This window comes from Panthera tigris, chromosome A3 (assembly GCF_018350195.1).
Source record: "Panthera tigris isolate Pti1 chromosome A3, P.tigris_Pti1_mat1.1, whole genome shotgun sequence".
NCBI lineage: Eukaryota > Metazoa > Chordata > Mammalia > Carnivora > Felidae > Panthera > Panthera tigris.
Window position 1 is genome coordinate 37,956,751 of NC_056662.1, and position 17,546 is coordinate 37,974,296.

Here is a 17,546-nt window from a genome sequence, read left to right on the forward strand (position 1 = left end):
AATATAATACTACAATAATTATATCAATTTGTGACAGGGCCATGAATAGAAGAAGTGATAATAGAAAAGAGTCCAAAACTGGACTTGAACTCTATATTTCATAAGAGCAATATTTTAAAGCAATGTGAATTGATGGATTTTTTTAATGCACGGAATTGAGACAAATTAGTTAGATACTTGAAAACATAGTTTAGTGGATCTCTATCTAAATTGCTGCACCCCCCAAAAAAAAACAGATGGAAGAAAGATTTAAGTATTTAAATAAAGCTAAACTATAAAATTACCCAAGGGAAATATGGAAGACTGATTAATTTGACTATGCAAAATTCACGTATGACTGCAATACCATATTGTAAACAAAGGTCATAAGAAAAATGATCAACCTGAAAAAAAATTCTTAGCACCTAAGAAAAAAGGGTAATTTCCTCAATTTATAAAGTACTCTTTCAAATCAATAATAAAAGACCAGAGTCACAACAGAAAAATGTACAACACATCTGACCAGAACACAGAACTTTAAGTAGTGTATTGACGTGAATAGTTGTGCAACATCATTCCTACTAAGTAAAGGTACATTGAAACAAACATAATTTTTCACTTATCAGATTGAAAGCTACCAAAGATTTAATAGTTTATAATATTATTAACAATGATTAAAGGAAACAGGCAGTCTCATATACTCTTGATGAAAGTGCAAATTGCTGCAGCCTCACTGTATATCCATGTGATAGATAAATGATCTACCACAAAATAAAATGTATATACTCCTTTAAACCATGATTTTTACTTCTAGGAATTTATGCCACAATTATACTCACAAATGTGCACTGAAATATATGTATAAATATATTCATTATAAAATGATCTGTAATAGTTTAAAAAATAAGGAGCAACCTAGACAGGGGAATGGCTACATAAATTATGAAACATCCATTCAATAGAACAGTAGATAATTACAAAGAATGGGATAGAACTCTGTGTGCTGACAGGGAAAAATCCCCAAGTGATATATTGTCAAATTAAAAAAGCAGAGAAAGAAAAGGCAAATTGTAGAATAGCATATAGACTGTATATATTATGCTTCTGTCTTCTTTTAAACTGAATCCTCAAAATTAAAAAATAATATCTAATGTTTATTTAGTTTCCCTGTGAGTAAGTACATATCTTGTAAGAATATCATGGAGATGAAGTGAGATAATGTACATAACAGCCTATGAGTTATGTTCTGGTTATCTATTGCCACATAACAAAACATGCTAACATTCAGTGGTTTTAAACAGTAAGGGTTTGGGGAGCCTGGGTGGCTCAGTTATCTGAGCTCAGTTGTTTTTGCTCAGGTCATGATCTCGTGGTCTGTGAACCCAAGCCCTGCATCAGGCTCTGCGCTGACAGTGCTGAGTCTGCTTGGGCTTCTCTCCCTCCCTCCCTCCCTCTCTCTCTCTCTCTCTCTCTGCCCCTCTCCCACTCATGCCCTCACTCTCTCAAAATAAATAAATAAGTAAACTTTAAAAAAAATAATAAAATAAAACAAAATAAAACAAAACAAAACAGTAAGGGTTCTCTTACAACAATAAAAAAAGCCCAACTTTATTCCTATTTGTTGTTGGGTGCCATTCCACTGTATGAACATGCTACAATTTGTTTGCCTCTTCACCAGTTGACAGAAATTTGTATTGTTTCTAGTTTTTGGTTATGGATGATGGTTATTTGATTATGGATAAAGCTGCTGTGAAGAATGAAAAGGCATGCCATAGATGAAGAAAAAAATAATTGTGGAGCATCTGAAAGGACTTGTATCCAGAATACATAGAAGACCTTCAAAATTCAGTAACAGAAAAAAACAATAAATAAATGGGAAAAAGATTTGAACAGATACTTCACAAGATATAGGGATAATAAGCACCTAAAAAGATGTTCATCAGTCATTTGGGAAAATTAAAATAAAAATGAGTTTTTACAACATACCTATTATAAAATTGTTAGAAACCTTAAAAAGTTAAAACACACCTACCATGTGATTTAGCTTTTCCACTCCTAGGTAGTTATTCAAACTGAACTTTGATTTCTGATTATTTGAATGTTTCTTTGACTGGAGCTTAAGTGTAAACACCTTGAGTTTAGGAACTTGGCAAGATTCTGCTTGTATGATATTTGCAAGTCAGGTGACTACGTAGCAGAGTCAATGTGGCTCAATATAAAGACATGTAAAGCAGGAGATGAAATTGTTGGGAACCATCATTGTAAGAAACTCCCACAAGGTATGTGTAATCACCCTTATTTTACCAGCGAAGAAACTGAAGCTTAGAAAGTATTGAATGACTTGCCAAAGGTCACACAGCTACTAAGTAGCAGAGTATAAAATTCTCTCTCGTTCCCCTGATGCCAGAGCCTAAGCTCTTGACCACCACTGTATGTGGAATACCATTGTTTTCCCTACCTCAAAACATTTCTACATTCTTTTCCTATCTTTAATTTTAACTTTAGTTCTCCTTATGCACATTTTAAACTAACTAGTTTCAAAGGATAGTCCAACATCTGCTTCCTCTCACATTTGGTTAGTCCAGTTACACTTTTCCCTGAGGCTTTTTTTCTTTTTTTTTCTTTTCTTTTCTTTTGTTTTCTTTTCTTTTGTTTTCTTCTCTTTTCTTTTCTTTTTTTGAATATGCCCTGCCTTTTCCCAACTATCTGCATTGAGCTACCCCCTGGAATGTCTTCTTACTTCAGAGCTGTTTCTGGAATCTCAGAAATATTTCAAAGTCTAGTCTGCATATCACACTCTCAGCTAAGCTTTCCTCATTCACCCCAAGGTAAAATTGATTGTTGCTAATGATTTAATACTTAACATTAACTCCCTTATCATATACTGTAATATTTGGGTATAAAGGTTCTATATGACTTTCAGACTACTAGTTTGAAGTTACCTCGATATAGGAGACCTAGGGTAATACATCTCTGTATTAACTACTTTGCAGACCATAGCATCTTATAAATGTAAGGCACTGACTGAGTAACTGAAGCTTTTTTTCTAATTTGTATTTCTTCTTTCAATATCCTAACAGTGCTTCTAAGACTTTAGTGAGCATGGGAATCATCCAGTGATCTTATTAAAATGCTACTAGTTGCTAATCCCATAGGTCTAAATTAGGGCCCAAGATTCTGTGTCTTTGGAAGACTTCCAAGCGATACTGATGCATCTCATCCAAGGACCATACACTGAGCAGTTATATCCTATAAGACACAGTTTTGAGGGCTCCACACTTAGAATAATAGAGCAAATGTTTTGTAGAGCGAAATAATACTATAAAATTACAAAATAGAGTATCCAGAATAATATGATCCATTTCCTATCACCAATTTCAAATCAATGTATTTGGCTTTTGAACTTTCCACTAATCTTGGTTTCTGTTTTAATCTGTTAAGCTAAAGAAGTAAAAAATAATAATGTAGGCTAGGATGTCTCTGCAGCTTATATATTTTCTTAATTTATTGGAGAAGGTTTCAAAGGTGATTCTGTCCCCCCAGTATCTTTCCTTTATTTGCCTCAGCATCAGTCTTGCTCTGTTCTAATCTGTTATCTTAACTGCAACAATAGGATCAAATTAAAATACAAATACGATTGTCTCTCCTAATTTAAAACCATATGTGGATGAAAGCCGAACTTTGTGAGTGGTTCATAGGGCCCCTGCCTATCTCTCCAGTTCTTTATAATCTGTATAATCCAGACATACTATATGCAATAGTTTAGGTTTATGTTCAGTATATATCCACATACTCTCTTCCAACGAGAGCCAGGTGTTTTTCTTCATCTTGTCACTTTGGGCTTGCCCATGTAGTTTGCTTTGGCCAATGGGATGTTGGTATTCATAACATGAGCAGGGACTTTAAATATGCTTGGGTAGTTTGACTTGATTATTTTGCTTCAGTGATCTGTCATGAGAAGTATATACCTGGGTAACTTCTTCCCCTCCAGCATGATCTTTGGAATAAACACATTGACGAATACTGAATTTAACCCACATCTTCTATCTAGACCCAGATTAACCACAACCTGAAACCAAACTATCCTTCTGAGGTTATTGTAAGTGAGCCAAACTATAGTCAGTCTATAGACTCATGAGTAGGAGAAAAAAATCCTTATAGTAGAAAGTCACTGAATTGTGGTGGCTTGTTACACAGCATTTATAGAAATAGCTGACTGATGCATTGCAAATCTTTCAGTTCTTCTGATTCCCCTCTCCTTTTCTTCTCTAGACTTTTGCACAAATGGTAACTTTGGTCTGAGCCACTCTCTTCCTCATCATCCCTCCTGGTTTGGCTACCTTCTACTTATCATCAGGGTCTCAGTGCAGACGAAACTTCCTCTTGGGAAAATACTTTCTGGCTCCCAGATTTGGATAACATACCCTCCTACATACTTCAGTGTCATGGTACATTTTCCTAATATTGTTTATCAATTAGAATTGCATAATTAATTTTCTTTATATCCCATCTAACTTTAAACTCTCAGAGATCAGGAAGAATATCTGCTTCATTCATTTTGGACCCCCAGTACCTAGCATGGGGCTGGGACATTTTGGAACTCTCAATGAACTTTTGTTGAAACAATTTCATTTTGAGTATCAGCATTTCATTGTGTGGGCTTATTTATATTTCGCGATGCCTTTGCTCTTCCCTGAGGCCAAAGCTAGGCTGATGACTGCTAACAGAGAGCAAAGTTGTTTGTGCTAAAAACAAAAACACACTAAAGAGGAAAAAAAAAACCACAACACACAAGCAATGCATTTGAATAATTCCATACTGTATGCCTTATACTTTCACATGAGCTGGGAAAGAGAGATATCAGCTACACCATAAATAAGATAACAGACTGCATTGGAGGTACTCATATTTCATGACTGTGAGAGGTGCATTTTGAGCAATAAGGTTCATGGAGACAAGAGTTAATTTAATTCCTGTCAAAAGATGGTAAGATGAGAACACTAGAATGTCTAGGAAAGAGATGGTGACACATTTAGAGGAGACAGCAATAGATTAAAACATCCCATATTCTGTATTTTCTTGAGAGAATCTTCTCTTTAGGAAGTTAACTTTTCACTGGAACTTGCACTGTTACATGATTGCATGATATATCAAAGATCTTGGACATTTTCTGCTCCAATTTTAGACCTATTCTTTGTGTTGAACTTCTTTCTCTCAAGTCCCTTTGGAGCTGTGATCACACCCATGAAACATGCCATATAACCAATAACAAAAAAAAAAAAAAAAAAAACCTTAAATTGCCCATATTTTTCAAAACTGTCAGTGTTACAAAAGGCAAAGAAAGACTGAATAGCTGTCTCAGATTAAGATTTGAAAAGAAATAAAAAAACTGTGCATGATTCCTAACTAGCTCATACACAAAAAAATAAGAGTGTCTTATGAACGGTATTAATAGGAGAATTGATGATATTAGGTATGGACTGTAGATAATAATGAAGTATTACATCTAAAGTTAAATATCCCAATTTTGATAACTGTTTAACAATTATATTAGAAATCATCCCTGATTTTAGTAAATAAATATTCAAGCACTGGGGAATAAAGGAGCATATGTAATAGTTTAGGGAAAAAATAGGATGATACAATAAATGTAACATAATATTAAAAATTGATGAATTTGGGTAGAAAGTACATAAAAACTCTTTGTATTATTATTGTAAATCTTCTGTAAATGTAAAGTTATTACAAAATTTTTAGAGTTAAAAAAATCAAAATATAGGATTTGTAAACAGGTCTCTCAGACCCCATTCTAGTGGACCTCCTGCATGTAGAGATCACTGGACCACAAGGGGGCACTAAACCCTATGTTCTAACTCAACTACAAACGCCAAGGAGACTCATAACAACTTCAACAATTACATGCTTGATGTACTACTGGGATAGCTTGATTATTCTCAACAAGGGGAAGCATAGCAGGACAGTTGCTGTGGATCCCAGAGTTTATCCTGGAACCATAAAGAATAGATCCAGAAAAGCAGTAGTTCCAGAGTTTCTGTATGATGGGAGTTTAAGGGCCACACTCTGGCTGGGCAGGGCTGATGTTGAACTGTGGGCACATAAACTGTTTTTTACTTACAGTGGCTATTTAGCAGTACCTTAGGAGGCAATGAGATAATACAGAGGATAAAGCCCCTGAAGACTACTTCTTAGTGCTTCCACTGGTTCATACATCAGACTGGATGTTATTTCCTTTGCTCAGATACTGCTGCAAGGCCCAGAACAAAGAGCAGGTGCAGCATCATGTTCAGAGTAAGGAACAAGCTGAGACTGTCTGAAGTAGAGTCAGCATCTCAGAAGCAATTTAATAAAATGAAACCAATAGAACAAAACATTTCTCCTAAATGAACAATAAAATATCAAATAACTTTAGCTCTCATTTTTTATATATGCAAATGCCCCTCCCCATCACACAATACTCTAAAAGCCACATGCAAATCTGTTAGTGAGTATGTCACTGTTTTGTGAAACTGATCTGAAAAATTGTTTAGCTCTCAACCCTAACTGTTTACTTTTCTAGGGCCTTTCAGAAAATAAACATTTTCCTTTATAGCACTTGGCCTATAATTTTAGGGATACATTATCTTTTAACATAAAAAATTCTATGCTGCCTTTATATATCATTCATTTTGTTTTTTCTTTATGATGATTTATTTATTCATTCAACATTTACTCAATACCTACTGTAGTAGATATGTCAAAGCCATATCCCTTTAGCCTTCCTGGAGATTATCTACAGATTCATTAAACAGTTCCCACTTAAACATCTGGGACCCTCTGCCTAAAGGCTTTATCTTGCTGTTGGCAGAGGGTGAAAGATAGACCAGAAGTGCTGAGGAATTAATGTTCCCTGTAAGAAACATCAACAAATGAGAGTTGGGAGCTAGTAGATAAATACCTCAGATTCTCTTCACCCTTGGTGGAATAATTCTGAGGGAGTTCCACACAGGATCTCAGAAGGTTCTCACGGGGTTAAGCTCCAGTTGCACCCAAGGGTAACCTACTCAATGACACAGTCTTTACTGGCTGCCTTCTCTTTGCTCTCTCTCTTTCCTGATCCCTCACCTGTGTTTCTTGGGATATAGCCAAAGAAATTACTTCTGTATATTCAAACTAAGACATCTACTCTGCTTGAGGCACTGGTCTACACGCTGGGTAGTCAGTGGTTCATGAGGCAGAAAAATGTTCTCCTTTCATGGAGCTTACCTTCTAGTGGAAGCAGCAGAGATGAACCAAGTAAAATTCAGAACTAGGATGTATCAGGAGTTCTAAAGAATAAATATGTATACAGGCTAATGAGACAGAACATGGTTACACAGAGTCTTTTGGAAGAAATATTTGAACAAAAGTAGAAAATGGAGAAGGGGTGAGCTTTGCTATGATCTTTGGGGAGGCAGACCAGGTGGAGAACCTAGCAAGACCAAATCCTGTGTCAGAAAGAGGTAGAGCAATTCAGGGAGAAGTAAGGTTAGTTTGGCTGGACAATAGAAAACAAAAAAGAAAATGCAGGAGTTTAGACCCAGAAACACGAGAAGCACTGATATATACCAAAATGTTTATCTTTAATATTTGTATCTACATTTTAATTGGTTCTCATGTTTCTATACACAGTTAGTACAATAGTAATTCACTGTGGAATGTATTTTCATTCACTCAACAAACATTTACTACACATTTACTAGGCATAGGCCCTGTTTTAGAATTGCTGGAAAAGGAACTAAGCAAAGTCGAATCATTGTTTTCATGAGGCTAATATTCTAGAGCATAGGAAAACGCAAAAACCCTCCCCTTACATTTTAGATGACTGTTATTAACCATGATCCTTTAAGTCATCTTTTCCTTTACCAGTGAACTTTTGGCTCAATTTCATATCTTCTAATAAGTTTCAGTTATTACAACTGAATATAATCCTGTTTAATATTTCAAATTCATCACCTATCTAAAGCTCTCTCCTTCCCCTAACTCTTCTAGATTCTAATTCTTCCAGTGGAAAAAGAAAATATGTGCTGACTAGATACAATACTTATGATTATTGCTCTCAGTGGATCCATTTCTGTCTGATCAAATTGTCTTCCCATAGACATCTGTGGTTTTCCTAAAGTGATGGTCAACCTTTCCCTGACCCTTCTATGGAACACTCTCTTAGAGAGAGGCAGCTGAGTCTTCTTTTGGCTTTGCCAGTGGTCTAGGCTTCCAAACCTTTCTTCATATTAGGGATCCCAGTACTTGGCTAGGAACCCCACAACTCCTGGATTCTATTAACCTTCATTATCCTACACATGTGGAGTCATCAGAACCATTAAAGTCTTTGTCTTCACTCTCCGTGGGTTGCAGGTAACAACACAATTACACAATGCTTTCAAGCCTGCTCTATCGACCACTTTAGAGAAATCCATGCCTTTGGAAATTATTGGACTACAAGAAGACACTAGACCCTATGTTCAGACACCACTTCCAACTCCAGGGAACCTGTGTCAAAAACTTCCAAGAACTAAGACAAAATTCTATAATCAGAAGGTTTGCAGATTCTAAACCTTGGTAAATATCCATCCTGAGATGATAGCCTCCCTTTCTTAAAGCAGCACAAGGTATCACAGGTCATCTTCTCTTGGAGGGCTACAAAATTTGGCCTTGGAGCTCAAGAAATCATACCTCCTCTCTTAGCCATGATAGGAGAATTGTAGCTGATCCTGTAAGCATCCCAGTGTCATTCCCTCACACTTACCACACTCACTACACACTCAGCATTCTAGTACATGCAGCTATGAGTTTCAGCTAAGGGTTTTCAGCCACATGAAGTGCCACCAGAAATGCTGAGGGGTTGACATTGCTGAGAAATGAGGGATTGGAGTTGGTGTACAGATACCCTAGCTTCCACATCCTCCTGATGGGATAACTCTGAGATGGGTTCTACACTGCCTCCTAGTATTCCCCAGCAGGACTGAGATTCAATTGTTTCAGTAACTACCTGCTCCATAATACACTCTTTATTGGATTTCTTTCCCTTTCTCACTCCCTCACAGCCCTATTGGGATTTCCTGAAATCATATCCCAAATAAGTCACTTACATGCAAAATCTGCTTTAGGAGGAACCCAAACCAAAATGAGAAGAAAAAAACTTCTATCATGAACCCAGTTACTCCCCCAAGAAACCAACAGAGTACTACATTTTATTTGTCCTTCTCAGCTTGGGGAATTACCTATAATTATGGTTCATCAGGAAAAACTCCACTCAATACTAGATAGGTTAATTTCTATTCATACCTATATTTATATTTCTATACTTATGTAAATATACAAATATCTAACACATATCTGGACACTTAAGTCATAATAAAATATCTTAGAGCTTTTCAGTCTCAAGGTCTTACAAATATTTCCCAGCAGTTCTACATCATGCTGTCCTCATCTCTAAAAGCATTTGGATTTCGTCATGCTCAATGCCTCTTCCCACAGAAGTCTCTTCAGCTCTATGAAGGTTCTGGAGCTCCCACCATAAGGGGCCAAACATCAGAGTGTTTTTTCTTCTGCAACATTCCTCTAAGGATTAATGAATGAAAGAACTGGGAAAGGAAGAGAGCTAGATGCCCCCCTTCCAGCTCCAGTGACAAAGCAAAGCCAACTATATGTACCAGTGGACAGATGGTCTTTGAAGCATTTCTAATGCCAGGAATGATTAGGCAAATGTTCTCTGTGCCTCAGCTTTTCATGTAGGATACACTTTTAATCTTTGACTTCATAGGATAAGTGATACTCATGGCACCAATTTAAAGACATAGTTTAAGGAATTTATCAGGAAGCAAAGAGGTATATACTAGGATCTTATTTTGCGGTATTCTTTTGGCCCATCAGGGCACCAGTAGCAATGACTGAGCTGTGCTACACATATTCTCAACCTCTCAACCAACCTATTCTTCCTGAAAAGAAATTCAGGAAAATATCAGTGCCAGTTTCACCTTCACCTAAAAAGACAAAGGCAAAAACACTCTTGATTTAATTGGAGAAGCCCCAAGATGGAGGGCATCTGCTCATCTCAGGATCAAGGATTCTTGCTTTATTCTGCATCTTCAACTTCATTCTCACAAACTGATTACTTTTTCCTGCCTATGGAGAGCCTTGGCTCAAAATCAGAGTTTCTAACTCCCAAAACTGTTCGTATTCATAGTGATTTTTACGACCAATCTCACAGACACTGGGAATTATCCATAGGAATCTCACCTGCCCCTGGTACAATGCAGATTATCAGAGCAGTGCCTCATTAGCCAAAATCCTTATTTTCAGAATCAGAGCTCATAATCTTGCCATCTTGTACAGACTGGATTTCATATTTAGTATTTTTTCTAATGGAAATTCCCAATATTTATCTACTTCATAGCAATTGACTTTGCTCTGGGACTAGGTATTTAACCAAAACAATCAAACAACCATGATTATGCTAAGGAAATAGTAAAAGGAGAGATGATAGCAACTCTTTCAACTAAATGATATGGCAGTTATATTTCCCTTTGGTTTTTGAGTGGTTCATTTTATCTGGTCTAGATAGTGGCAAGCTAGGATCAAAATATCTCAAAATGTTCCAAGACATTTAAGTCAGAAGAAAATATTGTATAGATCTTCTACCCCAGGGGCTTCACAAGTATAGATTTCAGTTCCCAGAAATAGTGAAACTTGATGTTTTGGTGAGGAAACAGACAAATAGGCAAATAAAAACCCCAGACTTAATTATCAACCAGATGGGAAAAATATTTAGTGAGGCAGTAGGGAAAGAGAAACTAGTGTTTTTATTCCTCAATCTTTCTTAGGGTGGTTCTGATATGAAGATTCTCTATTTGGCTTTCATCTACTCCTTTCAGCCTTCTTGCGACATTAGAGCTAGAGCCCCTCGTTCAAGGTCTCATCAATTAATACTTTCCATAGACACAGTTTCCCCTGCTATTGGTGCCAGTGTCCTGTTTCTGCTCCTCAAAGAATTTAAGTTCCCAATTAAAAAATAAGAGGTACAAGTTTACTAGGTGTTCTGCACCAACCTTCACGTTCAGGTAGTGATGGATCCATTAGCATCAATGTCCAGTCTTCCTGCTTTCAGTTGATCACACATTGTTCCTCGTGGCATTAGCACCTAATGTAAGAAAGATTAGGGTCCAGGCAACATGCACGCAGAGCTCTGTTTCTAACATTTGCATCCTGGCTGTATCTTTCTCCAGACCTGTCCAAGGCAACGGTATCCTTGGCACAGAAATGGCTCTAGGCTGGAAATACCAAGATGTGATGGTGGAATACAGTTAGTTTTCACTGACCTGGAGGTTGTTCTTCCCCCAGGGGGGAGAAAAAAACAACAACATTTTTTCTTATTCTGAGCAACCCAAACTGAAATTGACCATTTAGGATCATATCATGCAGGAAACAGAATCTTCTCTGTGAGTTTTGGCAATCACTAGGGTCTTGGCCCTGGTACCTGGGTGGTACTTGAACACCCCACCTGAGACCACTGATGGTAACCTCGGCTTGGAGAAAGCCACCTCAGGGACTGAACTATGACCCTTTCAAAAGCAGGGCAAAGCCCAGGTCACTAGCAGTAGCTGCCTTAGAGTGTGGCTGTGTGTAGAGAAATGGGGAAACTGGAAACAGAGGACACTCTACCAGGGATGCTTAGGTGCAGGTAGTGGGCTCATTACCAAGAATGTGCCACCCACAGCAAACAACTTCAGTCATCAAACGATAGCGCTGAGTAGAGAGCAATGCAGTGTGTATCAATAGCATGAAACAAAAGAGCCATAAAGCCCAGAGAATTAGACGCCTGCGCTGACACCCAACAGAGAAGGCAGCTGGTAAGCCACCACATCAGCAATTTTGGTGAATGCTGTCATTAGTGGTATTCTGCTTACCCTTATCTGGCCTTTGTTAAAGAATGAACCCTGTCCAGACCCTGTAGCAATTGGAACTTCCAGAACAGAACTGGGGCAATCAATAAACTGCTTACGTACTCCTTTATTAAACAGAGTCTACCAAAGAGAAGGGGCTGCATGACAAACTCTCTGAAATTGCCTCAGATTTGCTAATGGTCTGGGCTAGAGAACACCCCTCTTGGATGCCCCATACTTTTATCCCGTTGGCAGACCTGCTTTAGGTTTGGGGAAAGCTCAGGAGTGGAACAAAAAATTAAAGCAATTCTTTCTGTGGGGTAATTCTTTTTGTTTGCTAAATATATTAATGGGAAGCATAGGGCTGACACCTTACTTAAAGGAATAAATTATGCTAACGTGCTTCAAAAGCCTTTATTATGGCATGTTAATTGTTATTCATCTGTTTTTCTTAAGGAATCAGCTTTAAATAAGTCCTTCAATGTCCTGTGTTTATTTTATTTTATATACTTGAAATGCCATTAAACTGTCTTTCTAGAGAGACTTATCCATAAGTCAGATGCTACTCTGCCACAGTAAAACAAAGTTTTATTATAGACTTCTGGCTCAGAGGGACACTGGCTATTTTAGGAACCACATCCCAGCACACCAACCAGAATGCTCAAGTCTTGACAAGTATACAATTCACCAAAAAGGGGTCATTGCCCCCTTTCTTACCAGCAATTTAAGGTGAGTCCCACTCCCCACTTTTCTGTGTTCTGACAGAAAAAAAAAATTGCCCGCAAACATCTCTGGCTGAGGTGCTTCAGTGTTTCAGAATTAGAGAGTTATAGAAAATAAGAATCAAGTTCATTAAATGTTTCCTCTGGTATATAAAGTCTACTACCAATCCGTCCTGAGGCAAAGAAGCAGTATTTGAGGTTATATGGAATGTAAATACTAAGCGCCAGGCAAAGGTGCCTAACCACATGCCCAGGCTGTAAAGGGGTCCAGATGAGCTGGCTCAGATCATTGCTCAGATTGCCTGTGCAAGATTGCAACTAATAATTAGGATCACATTAAAAAGTTCCTGTCGGAAAAAGAAAGGAATGCATGCCCCCGTGACTTGACATGATTGTGTTCTAACACTGTGCTCCCAGGAGTCCCTTCTTTCATAAGGTCTGTTGGTAGGAAAATCTATACTTCTCTATGGAGGCCCATGTTTTACTAATGAATATATTTTCTTTGATAAAATACCTATGTTGTTTTCCAGAAAGACACTGTCATTTCTTTAAGTGAGTAAACATTCTGCAACCTTTCTCATTGCCTTGATCTTTTATTCTGGTCACCCCCTCAAAATAAACATTTTAAGTGGTGAACTCTAAGGGTGGCATTTTCCCTGCTGCTAAGGAGCATGCCTTTTTCATTTACAGCTGGCAATGGTCCACTATGAGATTGTAGGAGATTCCACAAAAACATCCACAAAAATTACAGACCCAGAGATTTCTGTTTCTCTGTCTATAAAAATGAGGATGGGCTAAGGTAGAATAAATTTTAAAATCACTTTTGATTTGAATAGGTTAAAAATGATCTTTGGGGGGGGGTGCCTGAGTGGCTAAGTCAGCTGAGCATCCAACTCTTGATTTCGGCCCAGGTCATGATCCCCGGGTGGTGGGATCGAGCCTCACTCCACTCAGCGTGGAGCCTGCTTAGGAGTCTCTCTCTGTCTCCCTCTGCACCTCTCCCTCCCTAGTGCATTCTCTTTCTCAAAAAAAAAAAAATGTTTTTTAATAAAAATAAATAAAAAATATAGAATTAACATGATCTCTGGTAAGACAAAGAGCTCCTCTGTTCTCCAATCCATTATGCATCTTCTTGGGAATGTAACCTAAGACAGATAAAGAATTTTTTTGAAGAATTTGATTCCAAAACCTTACTCAGAAACCCTCCCCAATTATGTTATCAAGGAGGTTGCCCTATAGGGAAGGAAAAATTCTTCCCCTACCCATAAAGGTCTTCCAGCTGGGCGAAGAATTAAACTGACATAAGACAGATTAGTGGGAGAAAAAGCCAAAATTTTATTATGTACACACGGAGGCCTAGTAATGAAATTCAGACCCAAACAAATGACCAAAGCAGGCAGTTTATATATGCAGTTTAGACAAAGAGACAATAAATTTGTGAGGGATTGACAGGAGAAAAAAATGTTTGGGAGTTTTAATTAGTAAGGAATTCTAAGTGGAATTTGTGCTGAGGTAGTTGGCTAGTAAAAAAATTAATAAGGGTAGTTTCTATAGCATTCTTGGCTCTAAGTTTCCCATCTGTGGTGATAAGGATGTCTCTTTACCTCCCGGTACAAGAAAGGTGCCTTCCACTTGGGAAATTTATTTCTTGCTTCCAGGGGGACAGAGGAGAGCCAAGTGTTCTTCTTACACAGGTTGTCTCTTAAGTAACTTGAATTTAAAATAATCGATATGCCAAAATGGCACATTTGGGGGCAGCCAGCCCTTGGCCCCTACAGCCCATTTTTTTGGGCTGAAGTTTTCTATGCATGGTTTCAGGCTAAATACCTTTTGTTAGGTCATTAGAGAGGGAGATGGGAAACAAATGATACTGTCTAGAAATTTCTGTTGGAAATGAGAACGCTAAGATGCAGAAAGAGTAAGTGAATTTCTCAACTTCACACAGGTAGAGAACTGTGTTGGGGCTTTTGACCACACATCTGCGTACTTCTCCGTGAATGCCTATCTCATGCAGGCACAGTGCATGGTGGTAGGAATCTTAGGGATGTAGAAGACAATATCCTGCTTGGAATCATGTTATGTAGGTAAAGAGACTTCTAACAACAACAACATAAGGGGCAATTGTCATAGGGTGTATCTTATAAGCATATTGGCATGGGTGGCCCCATGGTGTGGTGTTGCACATTAGAGATTGCCTGTAGGGCCAGGGAAGATTCCTCAAAGAGGGTAATATCTGAGCTGAGTCCTGAAGGAAGAATAGGATTTAAAGAGCTGAATATAAGCACTCCAGACAGAGAATACACAAGTCGAAGGGAACCTGAAGCCATGGCAAGCCTGACAGAGAAGAGCAATGCCAGCAGGTGGCCATAGGTGGGCTATCGTGCACAGGATGAAGGGGCTGGCAAACGACACCGCTCGAGAGGTACACTGCCCAGAACATGAGTAGCCCTGCTTAACAGATGTACTGAAGGACTTCTCATCCTCCTGGCCTAACTTCTGCCATACCTGATACCTCTCTATTGATATCCGTGGTCTCAATGAGAGGGTTGGCAGCAGCAGGGAAATTCCAGAAATGCTAAGAGATTTTCTAGGCCTGGGTGAATGGTGAGATGGAAGAAATAAGGAACAGGGGGTATAATTAAAGAAATCACCTCAGCAGATACAGAAAGGTAAGATATCTTTGTTTCTACACCAACTTAAATTTTCTCACTAAAATGAGACTTCCCCGGTGAATTAGCCTGGGTGCTGGAGGAGAATGGAGAAGGCTAACATAGCTATTTTGGGTCATACTAGGGAGAACCAAGCAGAGACATAAAAACACTGAATAGCCTGATTAGGATGGGATCTATAAATATAACCCCTAATGCAGTATTTCAGGGAAGGTCACTTGAATGTACATGTGTTGAGTACCGTGGGAGCAGAGACTAGTGGGCAAGGCCAGTGTTCATGCCTCTACACTAGGAAGTAGCCCGCCCCATCCTAGGCCATTAAGGTAATAGTACCTGCAACATCTATTCGCAGGGTGGTGGGGAAATTAGGAGTGCCATTGTTCAATGGGAAGTATTTTTGTTTGATTATTTATATGTTTATATATATATGTAAATATATATATATATTTATATATTTACATGTTTATATATATTTAATAAGATGATAAACACCAACTACAAAATCCGGGTCCTCCTCCAAACTTACTATTAATCACATTCTGGAAACCAACCCCTAGTACTTCACCGTACCAGGAAATTGTAGGAATAATTCCTGGAAAAATTTTTACAAGAAACATATCTTCCTCCTCATTGAATAAGGACTATGAGTGACAGAATATTTACTCAGCAGAGAAGGTGGTATGCATTTCTACAGAAAGTTCTGGCTACAGCACAGCCGTGCTGGTAGCAAAGCCGTGACTGACATCCTACGGGGTGGTTTTTGTGGGGTTCATGCAAATGAAGCAGGAGCAGTGACTGTGGCAGGCTTCTCATCAACAAAGTGATATGCCAGTAATTAGGTTTCAACTGACTCACATCCCATTCTAAGCATTAATTGGGGGAAAATATGCAGATTGCTAGTTAATAATAGAACAGTTTTAGTTCCAGAGTCATTTTCTTCCTGTTCATCAATTTGTTTGATTGCTTGTGTGGCAAACACTTGATCTTCCCTGTGTGTGTTTAGCTATTTGAGACTTTTTTAAAAACCAGCTATTTATTAATTAGAGATGTCTTTAAAGCACAATGGTAGGTCCTTTATGGCCCATGGAAGATTATTTTGAAAATTGGAAGCCAGGGGTGACATGGGGTTTCAGAGAATAGAGTGGGTGTGGGAGAATAATGTGTGTCTTCCATTTGTGTGAAGGGGAAGAAGGGACAAGACTCAGATTCTTGAAATAAATATGTGTTAACGATTCAAAGTATAATGTACCCTACTATTTACCCACTTTTAGGCAGATATTAGAATTAGGCAGAATTCAAGAGATTCTACTGCTGCTGGTCACTGGACCACACTTTGAGTAGAACTAGAGAGTACACGTGTCACAAAAGCATTTAATTCACAAAACTGAAAGTTTTAAACAAAGTGCATTTCTGAAACACACACACACTCCCACAGTATCTGCAGAGAATACACTCCTGTTTGCAAATACTGATATAGGGGCATATCAGTATGGGTGGCTTAGTCGAGTAAGTGTCAGACTCTTGGTTTCAGTTTGGGTCATGATCTCACAGTGAGATCAAGCCTCACATTGGGCTCTGTGCTGACAGGGCAGAGCCTGCTTGGGATTCTCTCTCTCCTCTCTCTTTGCCCCTCCCCCCTCTCTCTCTTTCAAAATAAATAAATAAACATTCAAATACCTATATAAACAAAATTAGGCAAGGGTGGGTATGAAGAAGCTTGCAGTGAGCCTAGGACAAATCAATGTTACTTTGAAACTGCCTTCCTTTGCCATTGCCTGGTTCCCAGGGAAGCCCCACTGAGAGATTTAAGAGTTGGTGTTGTCAGCCTGCATAACAAAGGAGTCCAGGACCAGTGCAAGGGATATTATGAAACCTGCTCCATTCTCCAGTATTTTAAAAAAAATGACTCCAGGTCAAGCCAAACATTGATCATGAAGAAGGTGCTAGAAAACATTACCAAAGGCAAATCTCAGGGATTTAAAGAAAAGGGGAGGAGGGGAGTCCATCATTTCCTGGAAACAATAGGATAAAAGGCTAATTCTAGCAGAAGCACCTCTTTGTCGGGAAATAATTCTGATTTCGTAAAGCCATCATAAATGTGTGTTATGGCCCGGGTATTGTATTAAGAACGTGACTTCATTTAACCCTGACAATATCCAAATAATGCAAGCATTACTGTTATTTCCACTTCATGGAGGAGAAAATTGAGGCTCACAGAGGTAAAAAAAAAATGCCTAAAATAAAAAAGATAGTATGTT